The sequence below is a fragment of the Papio anubis genome, chromosome 2 (assembly GCF_008728515.1).
Source record: "Papio anubis isolate 15944 chromosome 2, Panubis1.0, whole genome shotgun sequence".
In the NCBI taxonomy this organism is placed as follows: Eukaryota; Metazoa; Chordata; class Mammalia; order Primates; family Cercopithecidae; genus Papio; species Papio anubis.
The window spans coordinates 103,943,138-103,966,683 of record NC_044977.1 but is presented as its reverse complement, the minus strand read 5'-3'; the positions used below and the strand labels follow the sequence as shown (position 1 = coordinate 103,966,683).

The following is a 23,546-nucleotide window of genomic DNA, read 5'->3' as shown; positions in this document are numbered from 1 at the left end:
ACAAGGAGGCAAACAGCCTGCAGATTCTTCAGAAAGTGGTTTTAAATGATTTTGACTTCTTGATAAGACAACCTCCATGTCCAACACATAATTAAATGGCAAGCCAGTAAAATAATTTGAAAAGAAATGTTTTGTAAAATATATAGCCTTCATTCATATTCAGGAGAGATGATACACTTGGGAAACACTGGAGCTGTTTATGTAAAATAATAATAAGGAAATAGTATGAATAATTTTATGCCAGCAAAGGAGACAACTTAAATGAAATGGATAGATCCCATGAAAGACACATTACCCAAATTTCTCAAGAAGAAATAAATTTCTTTTACTTCTTAATTTAATTATTTTAATGTTTAATTCTTCTTTATTTCTTTTTATTTATTTATTTGAGACAGAGTCTTGATCTGTCACTCAGGCTGAAGTGCAGTGGTACGATCTTGGCTCACTGCAACCTCTGCTTCCCAGGTTCAAGCGACTCTCCTGCCTCAGCCTCCCTAGTAGCTAGGATTACAGGCATGTACTACCATGCCCAGTTAATTTTTTGTATTTTTAGTGAAGACAGGGCTATGTTGGCCAGCCTGGTCTCAAACTCCTGTCCTCAAGTGATCCACCTGCCTGGGCTTCCCAAAGTGCTGGGATTACAGGCGTGAGCCACCACACCCAGCCTTCTTAATTTCTTTTCAATTTATTTCTCAAGAAGAAATAAATAAGCTAAATAGCTCCACTGTGCTGTTTAGTGGAGGTTTACATCCACCAGACTGAGGAAGGACATTCCATAAATAGTTAAGACATGGTCATTTACACGATGATTAGACTTGCTGGTTAAAATTCTCACAAACTGCTTGTGTTGAAATACGCATCTTTTGTAAACAAAAGTAACACCACAGATCCAATCTAAAGAGGACATGTGTGTGGGATGCAAAAGCTGTGTGGGTGCAGATCTTTGCATTTTAGAACTGCAAGGATAGTAGCCCAGTTTCCCCAGCTGTAAAATATAACTGGAGGCCAGAGAAGGTAAGCAACTAGCCCAAGGCCACAGAACCAGTTAGTAAGAACCGAAACAAACCTTCCGCAGATACTGAATGTTTTTGAACAATGACATGGACAGATTTAGAGGTGTCATTTATAACATGGAATGTTAAGCTCATGGGGTCATCCAGAGAAAACAGAGCAGCACTCAGACGCATCAACAGGCATCAACACTGAAGCAAAGCAACCTCAGTTTAGCTCTGCCCTAGTTGTTAAGCCAGCCAACATCCAAGTGGGCAAAATTAAGTCACACAGTGTTCCTGCAGCTGGCAATAAACAGATGAGCTTTTCCCTGATATCCCTGTAGACGGGATGATCTAAAAAAAGAAAACAACTCCTCAAAGTGTATTAAGATTCCAAACAAAGAAGAGTGATGTTGGGGTAAAGCAGATTAAAGTGAAAACTTTTCTTCTTTTTGGGAATTCAGACTGGGTTTGGTTTTCCTCTAATTCAAAAGTAGAGAAGTCATGGTACCAACACCCTGATGAAGTAAGGCATTCAATTGGACCCATAAAGCTTCAGCAGCGGCCCGAATACCCATCCTGAGTACAACGCATCTTTGCTGGTGGAGCACCCAGCAGTCCTCACTGCCATGGGAACCTGCATGGCCCCCACAAGCCCGTCCTCCCAGGATAGCTGTAAAGATTGTAATGAGATGACAGGCATAAGGTTGCCCACATATGGTCAGCACTCACATTAAACCAGATTGACAGTGGTGGCACTAAAGCAGAACTGCTTCTCTGCTGAGAAGCCAACCTCAGTGGGCAGAAACTGACACAGTTCCCTCTAACAGCCCAACTGCTGCATCTAAGCCTTTTGAAAGCATCAGACGCAAATGTTTCAACACAGACTGTTGCTTTCAGAGCCTTTATAAGGATAAACCTTAGCAGCTTTCAGCTTCTGCAGGAGTTGTGGTTAAGCTTCCTCAGGATTTCTTGTGCATGTTATATCATGGCATTTGCCAAATACATATAATTTGTTGAGATGGAGTCTACCAAATAAATGGGCCTTGCGTGGCAAGATTCTAAACACAGAGACCTAGTACCAGGTATGTGGTAGGCTGGCAATGAACAGGTGTTGCATGAAAGAACCCAATAAACCCACAGTAGTGTTCAATGAAAACAGACGATTGGTTGGGTCATCAGAATTTACTGGGTGATCATCCAAGCATGCACTCAGGATTTTTCATCTATTTCTGCCCCAAAGTTTGTCTAAAGCCACACAGCCATCAACATTCTTTCTATAGGGCCAGCACACTGTCATGGATTTCATTGGTACCCACCCAGATTCCTTTACTAGGGCTGCCTCTCTCCTGCAGCTCTTACACATGTTGGCAGCCCATCGCTGCCCAAGTCTCCCAAGAGTTACTTTGGCTGACTGGAGCCACTTTACCCAGGAGGTCACACACGCAACTCTGCCTTCACAAAGACAGCCCATAATCAATGACTGATGGACACGGGTGTGGGGAGGGGTACAAAAGACCCAGACTTTACCCCAGGGTGGAACAATTCCATGGTACAATGCATGTTCCAGAGCTCCCTGTGGCTGGGGCTGAGATGTGACTCCAGCTGAGACCACTTCCTTGCTTGGCCGTACTCCCTACCCACCTGACTCCCTTCTCCTGAGAGCTATCCCAGAATAATCACATGCACAAGAATCCGCATCTCAGGTTCTGCTTCCAGGGAAACCAGACCCTCACCATTGCCCAAAATTATGAAAGGTCTTTATATTTTACAGTAAGAATGAGCACTGATGGTTTTGTGGTATTTTTAGAATTCATAAGTAGAAGACATTCCTTCTCTCCTATTTCATTAAAAACAAACGGCAAATAATTACCCAGAGGTGCCTGGAGTGTCTTGAAACTATTTCTCTCATGAACATCCTTCCTGCCTTTGTTCAGGTCTGTGATGGACCTAATATCATTACTCCAAGAGGCCTTACCTGAAAGATCCTCAAATTGCTCCATCCCCCTCCCTCACCAATCTGGTTTCTTTCTGCATAGCACATATCACCATTGAAATGACAATGTACTTGATGTTTTAACCTGTTTCCCCAAGTCTCTAGAGCTCTGCAATGTTTAATACCATAACCGCTAGACACATACGGATATTTTCCATTTAAATTTAAATTAATTAAAAGTACTGAGCCTACCACAGCGGCATGTAGCAGATAATAAACATATGTGAGCCAATGAACAAATAGTTCATGGTAATCATCAGTGACGTCTCTGGCATCTAATTTTGTAGCTTTTATACTAAAATTGATATTGTCAAGAGTAGGAAAAGAACTGTAAGAACATTTAAGAAAAATTCTTAAGAAGCTATGAAAGGATATGACTATTACTGGCTGAATTTTTAGCGGATGGTAGTTAATTGTAGGTTAAAAAAACACAATGCCAACCTCCAGATGGAGACAGCTAGCTAGCCAGAAACTGCTGAGAGTTTTTTGACAGTTATTCAAGGCAGCATAGAAAATATAAAACTTCCCTTTTTTTTCCCTGTGAGATGGGCAGATATTTAAAGTACCACTCCCTCCTCCCAATAGAATAAAAATCCAACATGTATGTTTTTTCTTTGATTGTTAACATGCTCACTTAAAACTATCTAAAAACCTACACATCGCGTTTGTGGCCAGGTGAACATGTTGGGAGCAAAATGCAAAGATCCCACTCTGTCTCCTTACCTAGCCCTCTGCAACTCAACACTAACACCACTTTCCTTCCTAAGGAAACAGCTTAATAAAGACATCTACTTTGTACTCATGACGAAGAAAGAGCGAGAAAGGAAACATAAAGAGAACCAAGAAGCCTCTGCTGTTTTTGCCTTGTAATGCAGACAAAGCAACTGGAAGAAAAGCAAGTAACTAACAAGCATTCCTGAGAACATAGGAATTCCAGATCTTTCAGTTGGTTCTCAGATGCTTTACTTTACTTTATTTATTTTTTGAGATAGGGTCTTGTTCTGTGGCCCAGACTGGAGTACAGTGGTGCCATCGTGGCTCACTGCAGCTTCAAACTCCCAGGCTCACGCAATTCTCCCACCTCTGCCTCCCAAGTGGCTGACACTACAGGCATGAGCCACCACACTCAGCTAATTGTTGTTGTTGTTGATGTTGTTGTTGCTGCTGTTGTTAAAGAGATAGGGTCTCACTATGTTGCCCAGGCTGGTCTCAAACTCCTGGGCTCAAGTGATTCTCCCACCTAGGCTAATTTTTGTTGTTGTTGTTGTTAAAGAGATGGGGTCTCACTACGTTGCCCAGGATGGTCTCAAGCTCCTGGGCTCAAATGATTCTCCCGCCTTGGCCTCCCAAATTGCTGGGATTATAGGTGTGAGTCACGATGCCCAGCTGTTCCCCACTTCTTAATATGAGTATGTATTCCTGTTTTTCATTCATGCTACAGAACTTCTTTGGAAAATATAATCTTCAAAACCAGTAAAACATCTTCAGTTATGTAGTCTTTGCAGAAAATGGTCAATTCTTTGGATTCTAAGTTAATATTAATGGCATTAAAGAAAAGGCACTAAAAGTTCCCAGCAGCCATTGCATAGCATACTTATAGGCTAATACTAAAGAGTTTTCTTATAAATCGGATGACTTAGAGGTCTGCAACCCTTGGACATCAGTTGACTCCAAGAAAAAGGAGCTTCAACCTAATATATTTCATTTCTTTCTGTGTCTCTTTTCTTTTTAAATTAATAAGTCCACTGATTTTGGTTTTCTTAACTTGAACACAAGGTAAGACCCCAGTTAGGGATGTGGTGACCTTTTATTTTACACTAAACAGTCTGACCTGCCAGACCTGTCTTTAACATTACTGAAGAGGTGGCATCCTCTGACATCATCTTTTCTTATCCAGACCAAAAACATAAACACATTATTACTGATAAGTTTCAGTCATCTAGGAGGAGACTTTGATTTGGTGCTAGCAGTGTCTAGGACCAGTCAGAGACACCTACAGGTAAGTTTTAAATGTGTGAGAGATTATGTCTCAAAGAGAAAACCCACAATGAACCCAGGTTAGTTGTTTTCATGGCTCCTGTAACACTGCACATGTTCTGTGATGGAGAAAACCTATGATTGCTACCACATAGCCAACTCCTTCACGTATCTTTTCTCTCCATCTTTCCCTCTCTCCATGAACTTATTTCAATTCTAGGACATACCTATGTGTTTATTCTGAGCCACCTGGAAAAGCAATTAGAGTACATGGACGCTCATGAAATAGTTTTTATATGTTTTTACTTCCAAATATAATTAGAAAGTAGTCAGCTATAAGGCAAAAAAAAAATCATTAATTATATATATTAACTATGAATTTTCTATATGTATAATGAAGCTTATATGTACATACAAGCTTTTGACAGAACTGCAATAAATTGAAAAATACATGAAAAAATTTATAACATTTATATGTCAACATATAGAAAATTGCTAGGAGTAACTAACAAAAAATGTGTATGAGCAACATAAGGAAAACTACAAAACTGTGAGAGGAATTAGAAAAGCCATTTAAATGACTGTCCATTTCAGAATGTAAAAGCCTAATAGACATATCAGTTCTTCCCATTTATAATTTGTAGGTTTTGTGCAATTGAAGCACTAATACAATTTTTGAGGGAGGACAGGAAGGAGATGAGTAGTGAGTAACGAAGATAGTAAAATATATTACAGAGCTACAATTACAATGTCTTGGTACTTGCACAAGAATTTAAGAAAAAAAACTGTAGCTCCAAAATAGATACTATCTTATATGAGAATTTAATGTATAATGAAAGGTGATTACAAACTAGCAAGGAAGGTTAGAATGATTTTTATTCAACACTGGAACAACTGATTAATAATTTGGAAATAAAATGAATTTAGATTCTTATTTCACAAATAATACCAAAATAACTTCCAGATGAATTAAAAACCATACAGAAACATAAATTTTACTTTAATATTAATCAAACTACTGAAGAGGAGGGGAGTTTGGAAATGAGAAGCATTAAAATTAATCAAACTACTGAAGAGGAGGGGAGTTTGGAAATGAGAAGCATTAAAGGAGGTCATGGGTAGCAGATTCCAAGAGTTCTTATGGACCAGTGTAGGATGGAGAAGCAGAGGATGGGCTGACATCAGTGGTGGCACCCAAAAAACGACAGGGTGACACTGTATATCAGATAGACAAGTGCCCTAACTGATAAATATCAAAAAGCTCTAGGGCTACCACAATAAAAGACTCTTGCTTGTATGAATCCCAGTGTAAACCTAGCAGCTTTCTCCATCTCTGATCCTCCATTCAAAGCACGTGGCCTCCAAGGTTGCCCGAGTAGCAGATGAGAAAGACAGTGGTAGTATCCTGGCTTTCAACTGCCTGGAATGGGAAGTGACACATGGCACTTCCACCTACAGTCCAGTGGCCAGAGCTGGTCACATAACCCCAATCACCTTGGTCTCTCTTAAAAGCACAGCCTGGGGCACGGATATGGATTGATTTGGGAGGTGATCCCAGAAAGCACTGGAGGAGAGTGGAGAAGTGAAGTAGGACAGTGGCATCAAAGAGTAGGTTGCAACCTAGGCTCAGTTCTCCTGGGAACCTCTGGAGAGATTGGGTAGAACATGCCTCAGAGTTATCCTTCCAGAGGGGCAAGGAAACTGTGATATTCATCCATCCATTCCCTTCCATTAGTGATTGAGGGCTGCTCCCAGGAGATTAGCTGCCCAGCACTTGTGGGTATCTGCACCAGATGGGGACCAACCATGCCCCTGCAACCAAAGAAAGCCGTCTAACAGTGTTGCAGTGGCTTGCAGTGGGAACCACCAGAACAGGAAAGATGTGTGCTCAGGGACCATGGACAGGGACTGATAGCATCTGCTAAAGAAGGGGAGCACATGAATTATCTGGCAAGACCCACTGTCTCTGGCACAAATGGAGAGACCCAAGCTCCAGGGGAATTTTGTCGTAGCCCTCTGAAACCGAAACAACATCTGAGTTAAAATGAATAACCAGCCTTGTCTAACCCATTCCTGGAAGAGACATTCGCAAAAAGTCATGGCTGTTATTGCTGGGAAATCTGCTCCTCCAACCAACCCTGAGACCCAAAGATACTTCCTCTAGGGTGCCCTGGACTAGCTTGTGGGTATGGAAACTACTGTTAGGGGAAATGCCCTCCTAGTTTGGGGGGATTCTGGGATGAAAAAACATGGTGGCATCCTCAAGTGGCATGTGGTGTCTGGGGGTGGGTGACAGGTATGGCCTCGCTCACAGAACCTTTATCACAAGTTCCAGATAGACTCAGAAGAGGGGAGGTTCCACATCTCCCTGGAGGGCCTCAGAGGCTCTGCTATGAAAACAATGCCTGAGACCAGGAGAAAGCAGAAGTTTCTCAAGTGGGAACAAGAAAGTAAAAGCCACTTCTGGCAGCCTATTCATGTTGCTTTCTCCATCAGTTGGTGCATTAGGTTAATTATTTATACAAAAGGTAAATACTAAGTTACATTTTTAAATATTTAATGCCAAAATTTTAATGAACATGAGATTTCACTCTAGAAACCACAGGGGTTTATTTTCGGTTTGTGAAATTTTTGTCTGTCTGTGTGGCTTTGTGTTCTCTGCCCTCCACTTCCCCAAAGTGCAGTGTTTCCATTTCACTTCTTATGTAACTACCTAGAGATCATTTAACCTCTACTCATTCCTCAGAGAATTTTCAGTATCTCTGTCCAAAAACACAGAGTGGAAAGTTGATCGTTCGTGCTCTTAAAATAAAAACTGAAGGCAGAAAACTAATCTCACATTATATGGTATGACAGTTTCTAGCTCAGAACCATCTACAGTTTTCTCAATTTTTTTCACCTCCTTTGAACACATAGAACACAAAAAAAGGGTGTGCTTAATCAGGCAATATTGCCAGAATCTGCTCCTACAGGACAGAAGCAGCAAGCGCAATAGAAAACCTAATAAAGCCATTCAAATCATCTTAATGAGCACTAATTAATGTCCCGTAGAAGAAAAATAGGCACTGCAAGATGCAGCAGTTTCTCAGAAACTGGTTCAGGAAAAGTTACATCAATGAGAAAAGATGGGATGGTAAACACAGCAGAACACAGTTCTGGTCTTGAGCTCTCCCATTCTTGCCATGGACATCTGACACCTGTGGTCCTCATCCTGGTCAGTGGTACCATCAACTACCCTCGACCTCCAAGACCAAGAGTCATCCCTGACTCCTCTTCCCTTCCATCCCCTCCCACATTGCAGTCAACCTCCAAGTCCTGTGAATTCCAGCTCCTACATGTCTCTCAAATCCATGCTTCCTCTCTCTCATTCCCTTAACCACATCTGAGCACCTGCCCTCATGACATCTTAGTTCAGCTACCTGCAAGCCACCCCAGATTCTGCTGTCTCGGCCTTCTTCTCTCTCCCCCTCAGCCACTCCACACACCCTGGGAAAAGTGATGTCTCTAAACCATAAAGCTGGACATCTATGTCCCCTTCATTAAACACTCCAGTAGTTTTCCACCTGTTTCTCAAATTCCGGGAGATCCTCAAACCTATTTTAGGAGGGTACACAAGTTCTCAAAATTGTGTTTTGTTTAACTTTCCGTTTTCACTTTCATGATCACCTTGTTTAAAGAATCAATAGAAACATATTCTGGATCATCTGAATGGCCATGTTATGACTAAGTGCTACCACATAATTTCACCATATGTACTCTTGCATTTATACTGTAGTTGGTGCTATGGTTCTGAATAACCAGGAAAACTCATATGTTAAAACTTAGTCCCCATTGCAGTGCGGTGATATTGAAGGGTAGGTGTTTTGGGGAAGTGATTAAGTCAGGAGGGCTCTGCCTTACAGAATGGATGAGTGACTGACAAAAGGGCTGAAAAGAACTAGCTTAGGCCCTTTGTTGGCTCCTATTCCTTCCACTGTGTGAAGACACAAGATCCATCCCCTTTGGAGCGTGTAGCAACAAGCAGAGAATGAGCCTTCGCCACACATCAAGCTTACAGGTGCCTTAATCATGGCCTGCCAGCCTCCAGAACTGTTGGGAATGAATCTTTGCTCTTTACAAATTACCCAGCCTCAGGTGTTTTGTTACAGCAGCACAAACAGACTGAGACAACTGGCATCAAGGAACATTATTTTAATTATCATAGGCTAATGAGAAAATAACAAATCAGGCTTAGTGTATAGAGAGGAAACTGATGAGAAAATTGAGCCATCATACAACCTTGTGGCATGGCACACTGCATACCAAATTCCTAAGAACCTGAACAGCAGCTGTTATAACCAGAAATAGGGATTTCATTTTAGCAAAAATAACTTCATTAGAACTTCATAAGAGCATTAATTCATGAAGTTAATCCAAATGTATTTGACTTGTAGCTGTGTTGATATTTTATTTATATATTTGTTTTGGTTATGTGGTCATATGAGAGCTCTAAGTATAGAGTTTAGACTCATTTAAAACTACTACATATCCAAACTGCATTATAATAAAAATAATTTAAGCAACACTAGGAATCTACAAGAATTTTTTTCCTTTAAAGGAATTCCCATACCACTGTTATTTGAGAAACTGTGGCCTCAGAGTGAGGCTTAAGCTTCATAACAAGACATACGTGGGAGAGTTGATGTTCTCTGACTTTTTCTTCCATCCCAGCCCCCATCCCCTATTTCCCAGCCCTCTCACAATTAGTTCTGACCGACGACCAATGGGCTGTAGACAAAAGCAACACTGCATTCATTCCAGAGGAGCCAGAGAGACACTCTCCCACTATCTCTTCCTGCACTGGTGACTACAGTGGCCACATTTTCCAGATGGCAAGGCTGAAAGCTGGGAGAAGCTCTGTCAACTTGGCTATAAATTGACCTGTGAGGGACACACATTGTGTGTGAGAAGTACCCTTTGTTGAGTTAAACTACCAAGATGATGAAGTTGATTTATTACTGCAGCAAAGCTTAGAAAACCCTCCTGACTAATACTGCTTCATGAACTGAGCTCTGCTCCCTGACCAACTCCTCCCCATCACACTCTATGCTCCAAACAACTCTTAGTTCAATGACCTGAACACACCAAGCTGTTTTATCATGGCATCCTACTTTTGCACATGCTGTTCCTCAGTCCTAGAATACTATTCCACACACTTTCCTGCCCTCCTCCAATCCCAGACACAGTGATTCATCCATCAAAACCCAGTTTAGATTTAATTACCACCAGGAAGTGTTCCTCCCTTTCTTAACTCTCTTACCTGCCTCTCCATTACCCTAACGCCACAGAGTGCTCACCTCACCATGTCATAATCATACATTTCTATGTCTAACCCTTCCTTACCCACTCCCCACAATCACGCTATGGCAGGGGCAGTGATGGGCCAATGGCTTATTCATCTCTACATCCTGAGGGCCAGCATGCAAAAGTAGGCAGTATTTGGCCATTTGGCCAGAAAGAATTTCCTCCAGGAGGCTGGTCCTGGGCATTTGAAGGAAGTTGGGTTTGATCCATTACCTACCCAGTAGGAACATCCTACTCAACAGCAGCAATTACTAGCTATCTCTACCCCAGCTCCAGGTCAGACCTGCCTAGGAGGCCTGAACCCTCCTCACCATCTTTCCAAACACAGTGCTCTTCAGTTCCCACAAAGGACTTAGATTTTACCCAAGAGGGAGTAGCCTAGGGGCTTGTACTCAAAATGTGGTCCCTAAAGAAACAACATCTACAAGAACTTAGGAGCTAGGGAGAAAAGCAGAATCTTAGGCCCCACCCCAGATCTCCTGAATCAGAATCTACATTTTCATAAGATCCCCATTATGTCCAGTCATATTTGAAAAGTACTGGCCCCAGGCAGCCAAACAGAATCCATTCATCTAAAATGTAACTTTAATAACAATACTTTCCATTTGTAATAATATCTGGTAATTGCTTTACATCACTAAATCCTCAGAGCAATTTGAATATGCCCATTTTACCAATAAGGAAACTGAGGCTCAGAGTAGTTGGGTATCTCGCTCAGGATCACATGGGCTTGAGGGGTCAGAGCCCAAATGTGAAGGCAGTTCTGATGGACTCACCCCCATAACCACACACTACATGACACCCTGCCCTTTGCAAAATTCTGTCAACATTTAGCCTTCAAAAACAGCCCAAGCAGCTCTGGAGACTTCTCTGTCCCTTCAGGCAACCACTGATCTGGTGATTATCTCTATTCTACCACTTGCTATCTACATCATGATGCCTCTACATACACTACTGTCCCCAAGGGATTGCCAGTTGTCTCTGTATAAAGATTTTACAGGCTTCCTCTATAATTACTGGATGAATTCATTAAAATATTTCCCCTTTTGATCATCAAAGAACACTCTGAGGTTGGCTGGACAATTGTTATTAAATGAATGGTGAAAATATTGAGGTTCCTAGAGAAGTTTAGTGACTTGCCCCAGGTCACCAGGAGGCTTCAGAACTCTGGGGATGGAGCCAAACTCCCCTCCCCAATTCCCGGTACAGATGTCTTCTTCCCACTCTTTCACTTTCCCTAGATTTCTCTCTTCTGACCTACATTACCAAGCAGTTAACAAAAACATTCTTTTCAAAGAACTCCCCCACATATGCATCTTCAAAAGGGGCTCTGCTCCACCAGCAGACGGGCAAAATTTAGACATTATCGAGAGGCTACCAAAGGAAAAGGTGAGGAATCTCAGGATGCCAGATCAGGTACAATGAGCCTCCTGGATCCAAGGAAAGGAAAATGTCTTCAAGCAAGAGCCTCCAACAAAAGCAGCCCATCCAAGCCCCCACCCAGTAACCTCACCATCAGGACAAGTCCCCTCTGAGAGCCCCTGGAGGCTGGTGGAGACCTACCTACCCTCTCTGACCAGGCACCACCACCCTCCTGTAGGTTGCAGGATTGAGATTCCACGAGCCAAAGCAGCCCTTTTCCTCCCCTTTGTTGGCTTTAGAAAGAAACTAAGACTGGCTTGTCCAAAGAAAACCAAAACACCTGCCTGAAATATTAAAATATTTAGGGGAAAACTGGGGAAAAAAGAGGGTAAAATCCCTCTTTGGGGGATTTTTTTCTTGGGAAGAAAAGAGAAGCCAAGAAACGAGATCCTGGGACAACTAAGCAACTCTGTTTTTTGCTTTTTTGAGCACCATGCCACCATGACCGCTGAGTACTGTGGGCACTGCCAAAGATGCACTGATCAGGGGCCTAGAGGACACTGAACACCTGCCTGCCAATTCGTTGCCTGGGCATGGGGGTCCATCTGCCCAGAAGGGAATACCTTTTGTGAATTCATACAAAACACCCTACAGGTTAGCATGGGCTACCTATGACCAATATTAGTCATATTTGGATAACATAGGAAGGATAAAAACATTGACAGTGAGAAGGGTCCATGTTTTTGTCTGGATTCCTTAGAATCAGATCGTGAGATAAGAATTCCTATGAAAGTGTATTAGGAGGTATTCCTAGGAAAAAATGGTAGGGACGTGAAGAAGTAAAACAAGAAATAGCAAGCCAAGCAAGGGAAACAAGCCAAGCAAAGAACCATAGAGGTCAATTTGACACAACTCCACATTGAATCTCTGGAAACAAAGGATGTCATGCTTCAGAGTGTCCTGATCAAGGGCAAAGAAGCTGGACTATTTATACTCCAGCACCCGTCAGTCATTGAAGAGGGGCTGCCCCAGGGGAGATGTAAATTCCCGGGGACTCCCTGTTTTGAGTTCCTACAAAAATAGGCTCTGCAGCCCAAGGATCATCCTCCAAAAAAGAGATGGAGGGACTGGCAATTGGAAGTGAAGGCACCCAGGGCACCAATGTGCACCAAGATGGCAAAGCTCACCATAAAAGAACATGACTCAAAAATCTTTCAAACCTAAATGGAAGGAGCTACAGAGCATCTTTCAGAAATCACTTTCTGTCCCTCTTTGTTCTTTCTCCAGTGAAGCAATTCAAATATTAAATTGAAATGCTTTTCTAAAGTTGGGCTGTGAGGCAAACCCAATACTCTTTTTCTTTTTCTTCCTGAGGGTCTTGCTTCTTGCTACTTTGTCCTAAGGATAAGCACAATGCTTGTCTGTTGCTCTAGATGCCTCATAGATTGAGATCATTAGCTCAACATCAGCCCAACAGATCTCTTCTGTAAGCAGTAACACAGACACTTCACAGCTCCTAATACAATCATCAAAGTGCAGGGCCACCTAATTAATGCCAAAAGGTTTTATGACAGCCAATGATGAAGGTGGGACCCCACTTCAATTTGACAGCTGTCATCTTGGACAATACATCAAGGAAAGGAAATGGAATCAACTAGGAGGGGGTGAGGTGGAGGAATGACCAATTGTCAGGAATGAATAACAACCGAGTTCCCTCCACAAGTTCTCACACACTTCTCCCCTCCCAGCAGGCAGATACTCTGAAAAGGTGTCCCCAGATGCCTCTGCCCAGCACTGGCACAGCCCTCTCCCTTCCATACCACACCTCGCCCCTAGAGCCAGACATGGAAAGGAGTGTAAATGTGGTCCTATATTTGAAATTAATTGATAGGATATTTCACGAGCTCAGATTTTTTTTATATTAATTCCCTAATGCTCTGCCTGCATCCTTTTTCCTAATCATCTTTGGTTCTTCTGTGTTTCTTTAGTTCTAAGGAGGGTCTTGTCATTTAGATGGGTCAGAGACCTCTAGAGAACTGGGTCCAACTCCAGCTCCGCAGCTATGGAGCCGTGTGACTCTGGGCAAGGCACGAGGTCTGTGGGACTCAGTTTTCTCATCTGAGAAATGGGGATAATTCCATTCTTTCCAGATTTGGGGAGAGGATGAAATAAAGTTAACTCTAGGTGAAGCGCTTGGCATGTTGAGTTGCACAATAAATGTCAGCTCCCTCCCTGCGCCTTCTCCCTTCTGCAGCCTCACCACACCTGCACCTTGAAAGACGCCCAGTGCGTTTCCCAGGAAGGGCCCCCCTGCTGGCGAAGGAAATAAAATCAGCTCCGGACAGCGTTATTCCCCCTAGCAAGCGAGTTTCAGGTGGTGTACACCGGCACGCGCGCGCGTTTACTCACGCGTACACACACATACGCACACACACCGTCCTTCGTACACCCCCGGGGGGTCTGGCACTGCTGCTCCATCCCGCACGGAGCGGGGTCCAGAATCAGGGCGAACCAGTCCTCCCGCCTCCGCCAAGGTGGCGCCCAGTACGGGTCGGCGCCGGAGCGCACGGTACTCACCCGGGGCAGGCCGCGCCGGGCAAGCTGGGGCTGGCCGGGCTGGGGGCGGCGGCGGCTGCTGGGCTGGAGTAGCGGCGGGCATGGCGCGGCGGCGGGTCGGGGAGAGCCTGGAGCAGAGGTGGCAGCGCTGGGACGCGGCTCGACGGCTGAGCAGGCGCGGGAAGGCGGGGCGCAATGAGCAGCTACAAGCCCGCGCCGACTCTCCCTCTTCTCTCCCTCCCGCCGCCCGCCCGCCAGCACCGCGCAGCGCAGCGCCCGGCGACAGCCACCGGGAACGTCTCCGGGGGCGCGGGGCTTAGCAACCGCGCACCAGCCGCAGCCGCCCTCTCTGCGCCGGTCCCGCCGTGCGCGCCGCTCCTGTCTCTGGAGGCCGGGCGGGGCCGGGCTTTGAACTTGCTCCCACACCCCCCGCTTCTCCAGTGAGCGCCCAAAGGCGGTCCCCGGGGACACCTCAGCGGTCCCTCCTCTCCCCGCCCGCGGAGTCCAGCCTTTCTGCTCTCCTTCCCCGCGCAGTTCCGCCGTGGAACCTGGCTGCGCCGGGTTTTGAACTTGCGCTTTACCCCTGTTCTCTGTGGATGGGTAGCAGCCCAAAGGCGACCCCAGGACCACCAGCCATCCTCGTGCCTCCTTGCAGTGCAGGGGCCAGACTTTCCACACCACTCCCTTTCTCCTATCCCATTCCCGCTACTTGCACACACTAACTCTAGGTCCCAGGGCAGTCCTACTCTAACACCCTTGTTGCCCCCCAAATTCGGAGACCTGCTTACACTCTGGTCCACACCCATGGTCTCAAAGACTTAGGTTGCAAAACGTTCCTCCAGCTAGTGGCTTCCTGGTACCATCTGAAGGCAGCTCGATGGCCCTTGGGTTGTTGTACCTCTTCCCAGCACCACACACTTGTTCCTCATGGTCTGCAGTGCGGGGTCTGGGGACCCATATTCCCAGGTACTGGCTCCCAGACCTCTCCTGCGAGAGATCATGAATTCACTGGATCAGCCATACCCTTCTCTCCACAGGACCGTTGACATGATTACAGAGTGGTCTGGCTTTTACCTTGATCAATCAAGTCACAAAGTGGTCATGTCTGTTGGGTCTGATGTTGCTCTTCAGTGAAATTGTTTATGCTCAACAGAACGCCAAGGCCGAGCTGATAGAACCAGACCAGCTCCCAAATGGCAGGGGCTGTCTTTCTCTTTATCACACATAACAAGAAGCCTAGAAGAAGACTCCTCTGTGTGTGTTCAGCTGCTCAGGGACGACGTTAAGGGCTCAGTTTCTTTCCAGGATTCCACATGGCCACCTTCAACATCTTGCCTTTTCTCCTCAGACTTGTTGCCTCAGGGTTCCAAAATGGCTGCGATAGCCCCATGATGCTGCTGTGCGAAAAATAACTCCTGGTTCTAGCTGGTTTGTTGGCCAGGTACTCTGAAGTCATCAACAAGGACCATTTTCAGCAATCCAGTTCACCAATGGTGAGCACAACAAATGCCCTGCCTTCAAGTCACTCACCTTCTAGTAGGGGGAGACAGATAATAAAATAAAAAAGTATGGTGATAAATAGTGTGAAGAAAACTGAACCAAAACAAAGGGAATGTGTTTACATAAGTAGAGTGCTTGGGAAAGGTAACATTTGAGTAAAAACCCGAAGGAAGAACCTATTGGAAATCTCTCTGGGAGACAAGTGTCCTTGAGATGCCTACACACTTTCGTTTTAAAAGCACTTACTTTTCTCTTTAACAGCCACTCTTCCTGGCCCTATCACTTATGTTTTAGGAGAAAATAAAAGTTAAATAAACTGAGTTTTAACAAAAGGTTTAAGTTTTGTAAAGGAGAGATCAGATGATTTGTGTTTTCTTCCTTGCAAAAGCAGCAATCTCAGTGTTTAATTACTGACTGGATTATCACGATTTAAATATTAACTATATCTACACATATCAAGCAATCACAATAAACACCTTAAGTTATCAGATTACTTCACAAGAGTGAGGGATGCATCTTGTTGAATACTGGCAAAGAAATTGCTAATTGCCTACTCAACACCTATTTTCATTTCTGATCTGGTATTTAAAAAAATTTTTTTTAGCTAAGCATACTGCAACCTACAATTAAAAACAATACATTTTCTAGCCTCCCTTGCAGCAAGGAGTGGCCATTTGAAAAGTTTCTGGCCAATGAAATATAATTGCAAGTATTGTATTGGATTTTCAGTAGATGCCTTTATAAATGCTGATGTGGCTGACACATGCACTCCTTTGTCCCTTTTCCTTCATCCTGGTATCCAGATATAATGATGTGGTAGGTGAGATTATTAATTTCAATTGTTCACTCCATTCCTCAATTGAATTAGACAACCCATCCTTTATGGTACTTGGAGTGTGCTTCCCTGCACCTTGATTTTAGGTGTGGCCATCTTTCTTTTTCTTTTCTTTCTGATTTGTTTTGTTTTGTTTTTAACTTTAAACATTTTTTTATTAGACAAAGATTGTCACATATTTGGATATTTCTCTTCTTTGTACACAATTATTCTCACTCTCCACAGAAAGGCTGCTTAACTTCTCATCTGGTGGTGGCAAGCACTAAAATCCTGATTTGTAACAGAATAGTAGTAAAAATGCCTCAGTGATTTAAGTTGAAGGCTGTACATTCGTACATGACTCTTGTACCCAGTATCAGGAATGTACAAATGTCTTTTTATTCAAAAATACAAAATAAAGTATCTGAAGGCATGGACAATGACAGCAGTAAACCATTATATATTTTCTCAACTGAAACCAGCAACTGATGGTTATAACGATTTCTTAAACATCAGCCAGCCTTTTCTTCATTTTCTCCAACTGACTTCTCTGAAGTTATTGGTGAGGAACATTGCCTTGGACTTCCTGTCCCAGTTTATTAATAAAGGTCAAGCACTATTCTAGGAGTTACAACATGCCGCCTCCCATACCACATCCCATTCCACCCATTGCACTCATTCCAGGGTCCTTCTCTTCTTTAGGGATTTCTGTGACTACAACTTCTGCTGTAGTTAACAGAGGCTACACCAGCAGCATCCAGTAAAGCAGTTCTCACAGCCTTTGTTGGGTCAATAATTCCTTTTCCCACCATATTCACAAAATCTCTGACCATAGCATCACAACCAACTTCTGAGGAACGTTGCATAATTTTCTCAACTATCAGAGATCCTTCAACACCTGCATTCTTAGCAATGGTCATTGCTGGAATTTTGAGTGTTATTTTAATTGTTTATATACAAATTTTTTTATCTTCATGAGCTGGAGTCAATGAATCCGAGGCTGGAATGCTCCAAACCAGGATACAACCCCCTCCCAAAACAATGTCTTCTTCAACAGCAGCTCTTACAGCATTAAGGGCATCTGTAACTCTGTCTTTCTTTTCATTCGCTTCAACATCACGTGTCCCACCAACATTTAGCATAGCTACTCCATCTGAAAATATTGCCAGTCGTTCAGTTTTTCCTTTTCATATTCACTAGTTGTGACATCTAACTGCTCGATGATTTCTTGAATACGTTTTTCAATTTGAGCCTTGTCACCTTTTCCTTTTAAGAGTATGGCATTATCTTTGGTCACAATGACCTCTCCAAATTTTCCTAAGTCATGAGGATGAACATCGTCAAGATTTAGGATCAACCCCTCTTCTCCAAACACTGCACCAACAGTAGCAATAGCCATATCTTTGAGCTGGTTCTTTGTCACCAAACCCCGGAGCCTTGACTGCCACAACCTGAAAACCAATCTTTAGGTTGTTCAAGACAAGTGTACTTAGAGCTTCTCCACCAACATCTTCAGTGATTATGACCAAAGGTTTATGGTGAGCATTGGCAGTTTTAAGAGCAGGTACAATGGACTGGACACTAGAAATTTTCTTTTCACTCAACAGAACATATGCCTCCTGGAATTCACATTTCTGACCTTTTGATGTATTAATAAAGTATGGAGAAATATAGCTTTGATCAAACTTGAAACTTTCAATAATTTCTAATTCATCATTCGGTGTTTTCCCATCCTTTACTGTGATGACACCCTTTCTTCCCATCTTTTTCACTGCATCAGAGATGATATGGCCAATTTCTTTGTCTCCACTTGCAGAAATTGCAGCAGCCTGCACAATTTCTTCAGGGATGGTCACAGGTTTAGACTGCTTTTTAAGTTCAGCAATTACAGTATCAACAGCTAACATCACACCTCTCCTGATTTCCACTGGATTAACACCTTTGCTAATCTTCTCAAAGCCTTCCTTGACAATAGAGCATGCCAGTACAACAGCAGTGGTAGTGCCATCCCCAGCCTCTTCATTTGTGTTTTTGGCAACATCTTGTACAAGTTTAGCCCCAATATTTTTATGTTTATTCTTTAAGTCAATTGACTTAGAAACAGTCACACCATCTTTTTTTACTCTGGGACTTCCCCAGCTCTGCTCAATAATCACTGTTCTTCCCTTTGGCCCCATTGTAATGGCTACAGCATCGGCTAAAAGGTCTATACCTTGAAGCATTAAGGCTCGGGCATCTGCACTGAATTTTACATCTTTGTCATAAGCCCGAGTGAGATGACAAGCCAATACCTTGGACACTGGTCTCATCTAAAGACTGTGGGGAACCAAAGCATTTCTGTGGGGTGGCAGCAAGGTGTGCCCGCAGCACCGCGAGGCAGGTCGGCGGCTGCAAGTGAGGCCTTATTTATTTATTTATTTATTTATTTATTTCAGACTTAGTTTCGCTCTTGTTGCCCAACCTGGAGTCCACATGGTATGATCTCGGCTCACTGCAACCTCCACCTCCCAGGTTCAAGCGATTCTCCTGCCTCAGCCTCCTGAGTAGCTGGGACTACAGGTGCATGCCACCACTCCTAGCTAAGTAGCCATCTTTCTTACTTTGGCCAATGGGACGTTATTGAACATAATGTGAACGGGGGTTGAAAAGTTTTTCCATGGTTTGGTTTGCCCAGATGGGCTTCTACCAATAGCCTAGATAGCTGCTGATCCAAGATAAATGTGGAGAAATATGACGCAGACCTAAACTTCAACGGATAGCTAAGTTCAGCCAACCTGCGGCCTGAAGCAGACCTGTAGGAAGGAGACAAAAAGAAATGCCAATTGTTGTAAGTTACTGAGTTTTGGGCTGGTTTGTTACTCAAGATTATTGCAGCAAAAGTTAGCTAACATGATAATTGATGATGATTGGAGCCCCAGCATCTTACTTAGGTCATATGGTGGCCTTAAAAGTGGAAGTCAAGCCCTAAGGATCACAGAGCAGAAACATAGAATAACCCATAGTCCCTTGACATCATGAAGCTACCACACCACCCCAAAGCATTCAATTTGCACTTCCTTTTTAAGAGAGAATAAATCACTATATGTTCGAGTTGCTATAGTAGGAGTCATCCCTTGTTATTACCTGTCAAATGATGATTTGTATGGATTCACTCAAAAAAGAAAACACTTTTTTTCATATTAAGAGAAACATTGAACACACGCAGTATCAACATTTAAATGTAAAATAGAAGACAGAAAAGAATCATCATGCTTACAGTAAGCCACTTAACTAGGAACTCATTTAGCATAGCTAAAAAGAATGGAACAATAGTCATTATGGTCTAGCCAAGGTGTCAGGACTATTTTGGTTGCAGATGAACAAAACTCAAGCAGCTTATTTTAAGTGGCAGGGAGCACAGGGCATTTTAAGGATATCTGAAGAAATGTCAAATACATCCAAGAGCTGACTGGTGACCACTTCAGGACCTTACTCTCAAATGTCTCCCACAATAGCTGTTTCAGAATCCAGTTTCTCCAAGGAGAGAATGTAGTTGACCTAGCCTATTCACTCTAACCAGGCCACTTAAATCATTGGCCAGCACTGGATTGGCTGCTTTGGGATGGGTGTTCATCCCTGGTCCAAACAATCGTGGCTCCGTGGGAAAGAAGACAGAGGAAGAAGCATTGAATGACAGTCATTCTGAAGCTGTGCATGGGACATTTTAAGCCAGGAGGGGAAGTTACATATGGCAGGCAAATTGACTGGCATATCCAGGACACCTGGTAAGCTTTGTTGAGGAAAGAAAGAAAACATTTCCAGGAATTCAAGCCTGAGTAGGATACCATTGTGTTTGTAGGAGTGGTTGGAGGACAGAGCTAGACAACAGGCATGATGGAGCCTCTAAGAAAAATTTCCCTACCTCATGACATCACCTAGGATGACTCCAGATTGAAAGATTTCAAGAAAAGAGAAAAATTCTGAGTTTTCTATAAATTGATATTCTAACAGATTTGCAATGTGTTTCTTCAGTCTTGTCATCATGTTGATAGAATATTTTTATGTGTCTCCCCACCCCAAGATGTCACCATCTCTTTTCTTCCCTCCCCAGGTAAACTTCTTGAGAGATTACTTTATATTCCCCATCTATACTCCCTCACCTCTGTTGAGTTCCTCAGACCAGCTACAATGTGACTAATTTCCCTGTCTCTCCACATTGCTGCTTTAACTGGATTGCTAAACACCGCTCATCTACCAAACTCAGTAAACGCAATTCAGTCTTATTTTATTTCATCTCACTGCAGCAGTGACCAGTCCTGAAACTCTCTCCTGTCCTGATCTTTATAGGACCAGTCACTTTTGATTCTACCCGTTTTTCTCAAGGCAGGCATTTTTCCTGCTTTATGGGTCTTCCTTCATTCACTCCTTAAATGTTACCTCTCAGTTTTATTCTTGACTTTGCTACACTCAACCTGGGCGATCTTATCTAATCCCTCAGCTGTAAATTCAGAGGGATCTCATCTCATCTCTCCCAAATCCAATTCAGCTGCCTACTAGAAAGTTCCAATAGGTATCTCATAGGTACCCCTTACAACACAGCCGAAACAAAACTCATCATCTTTCCCCCCATATCTGTCCCTCCTACTGGATTCTCAGTCTTATATAACTTAGTTTTCCAAGCCACAAATCCAGGAATTACTGTCAACCCCACATTCAGTCACCAAATCCTTTGTTCTCTCCTCTTTCTTCCTACCTCCCCCCATTGCCTTATTGAAACTCCCATTGCATCCCTCTAGACCACCCCAAGCATCTCCTATCTTATACTGCTGCATCTTCTGCATCCTTTCTTCCAGATTATCAGCCCTACTAGAGTCAGGGAACTCTTTCTCCATACTGATCTATATAATTACATAATTTCCCTGTTTAAAAATCCTCCAGTGGTCTTATGTCTCCTGAGAGTTAAAAACTAGACCCCTTAGTAAGATCTTCAAGGCTTTTCAACCTCGAGTCCTATCTACCACTCAACCTTCATCTCCTACCATTTTCCCACAGATACTCTGGGCTCCAGCTTGATCTTGGCCACTATCTCCTCCATACACTGCTCCATACTCTGCCACTGGGCAACCCTCTCTCAAACATTCCTTCCTCTTAGTAAGTAAACTGCCAAGCCATGATTCAAGCTCATGATGTTCACCATTAACAATTCTGTCCCCCCTGCCCCACCACCACCAGCGGAAGGATGGGAAAATAGCGTGGGCCAATGTGCTTAAAATGTCTACATCATGGCCAATCTGATCTCTCCCTAATGCTGACAACTGACCCAGACAGTGGTGCATTCTCTCCAGCTGTGATTCTTACCTACTTGCAGTCAGCCAAAATGTCTCAGTCTGGTTTGGCAGACTCTTCATGTTTGACCTGAGTTTACTCTAGTGAAACGTTGCGAAAGGAAAAAGTCGAATCTCCTACCTGAGATAAAATGTGAGGTTTCCTGTGGATATTAGTGATGCATGTAATCTCTCTTCTTACTTTTTTCAGATAACTGTGTGTCAGCCTGTGTGTAGATGTGGTTTATGGAATATATCTAAAAATGTTACCACTTTTCCTGGATGCAAGCTCCTGCTTTTAAACAAATCAGTTTATCTCCAGTGTCTGGTAAAGTTGCCATCTGGACCCTCCTGATGCCCACAAATATGGCACTCCATGCTGCAAAAGCAAGAAGCAGATAATTGTTTCTGTATTATAGCAATAAAAACAAAATCCTTTGCAAAACTACCGATCAATTTTCAAATGCAGAATAGTAATAAGAGGAAAGCCTGAACTATTCTGAAGTCCTTAAGTACAGTAATAAATTCAAGGCAAGATTTCAAGTATCATAGGATACTATAACACTTTAAAAACTGCATAAGCATTTCTCAAAACACTTCCTATACTTAGACATACTAGTTAGAAAACTGAACTGGACTGAAACATGAAAAAGCTAGACCATAGTATAACAATATATGTGATCTCTATTAAATTACCAAGCCTGCCTTCAAAACAAAAAAAAAAAAAAGAAGAGGGGCAGGTATGGTAGTTGTCACCTGAAATCCTAGTGCTTTGAAAGGCCAAGGCAGGAGGATCACTTGAGGAGTTTGAGGCTACAGTGAGCTGTGATCCTGCCTGGGCAACAGAGGCTGTCTCTAAAACAAAACACAAAACAAAGAAGAGATAATAAGTAAACAATAAGAATAAGGCATGTGTGCATACAAAGTTAGAGTCATGCGTATGTACATGCCCATTTTCAAAATATATATGGTATGGTTCATGCCCATATATGGGACACACTGAAACTGCAAGTGCTATGAAGAAATGTTTATCTTATGGGCTGAAATTATCTTATATAAAAATTCAAAATAAATTTATCTATGATTCAGTTGGCCTTGGACAAATTCTTTCTGTTCATCTTAATGTCAAAGGACTGGAAGTCACCTCAGATATGGGTGGTGTTCTCAATAGCAGAGAGAAAGTGAACAGAGCTTTCCTAGTTCTTAAATTTAGCTTAAGGACTTGCTGCTCTAGGGCAGGGGTCTGTAAACTATATGACCCTTGCAGCCAAATCTGGCTCACTGACAATTTTAAGAAATAAGGTTTTATTGGAATACAGTGCTCCTTAGTTACTGGAATGCCTTTGCTCCTTCTACCACACCTCGCTGCCTGATCAGTTATTTATTTATTCATCAAATAAATAATTATTGAGGGCTTCAGGAGCATCTTTTATGTTCTAGATGCTATGCCAGGCACCAAGGACACAAAGATCATTACAAATAATGAACAGTGACTGACAGTAGGGTAAGATCAATTTTTTTTTGAGACAGGGTCTCACTCTGTCACCCAGGCTGATAGCTCACTGCAACCTCGACCTTCTGGGCTCAAGCAATCCTTCCGCTTCAGCCTCCCAAGTAGCTGGTAGTACAGGTGCACAACACTGCACATAGCTAATTTTTGTATTTTTTGTAGATATAGGGTTCCATCACGCTGCCCAGGCTGG

The 23,546-nt window shown here is 43.1% G+C and overlaps 1 pseudogene; it reads right to left on the bottom strand.

Annotated features, from left to right (window-relative positions):
* Positions 1–17,143: 17,143 nt before the first annotated feature.
* On the bottom strand, positions 17,144–18,972 carry LOC101016985 (annotated as a pseudogene).
* Positions 18,973–23,546: the final 4,574 nt, after the last annotated feature.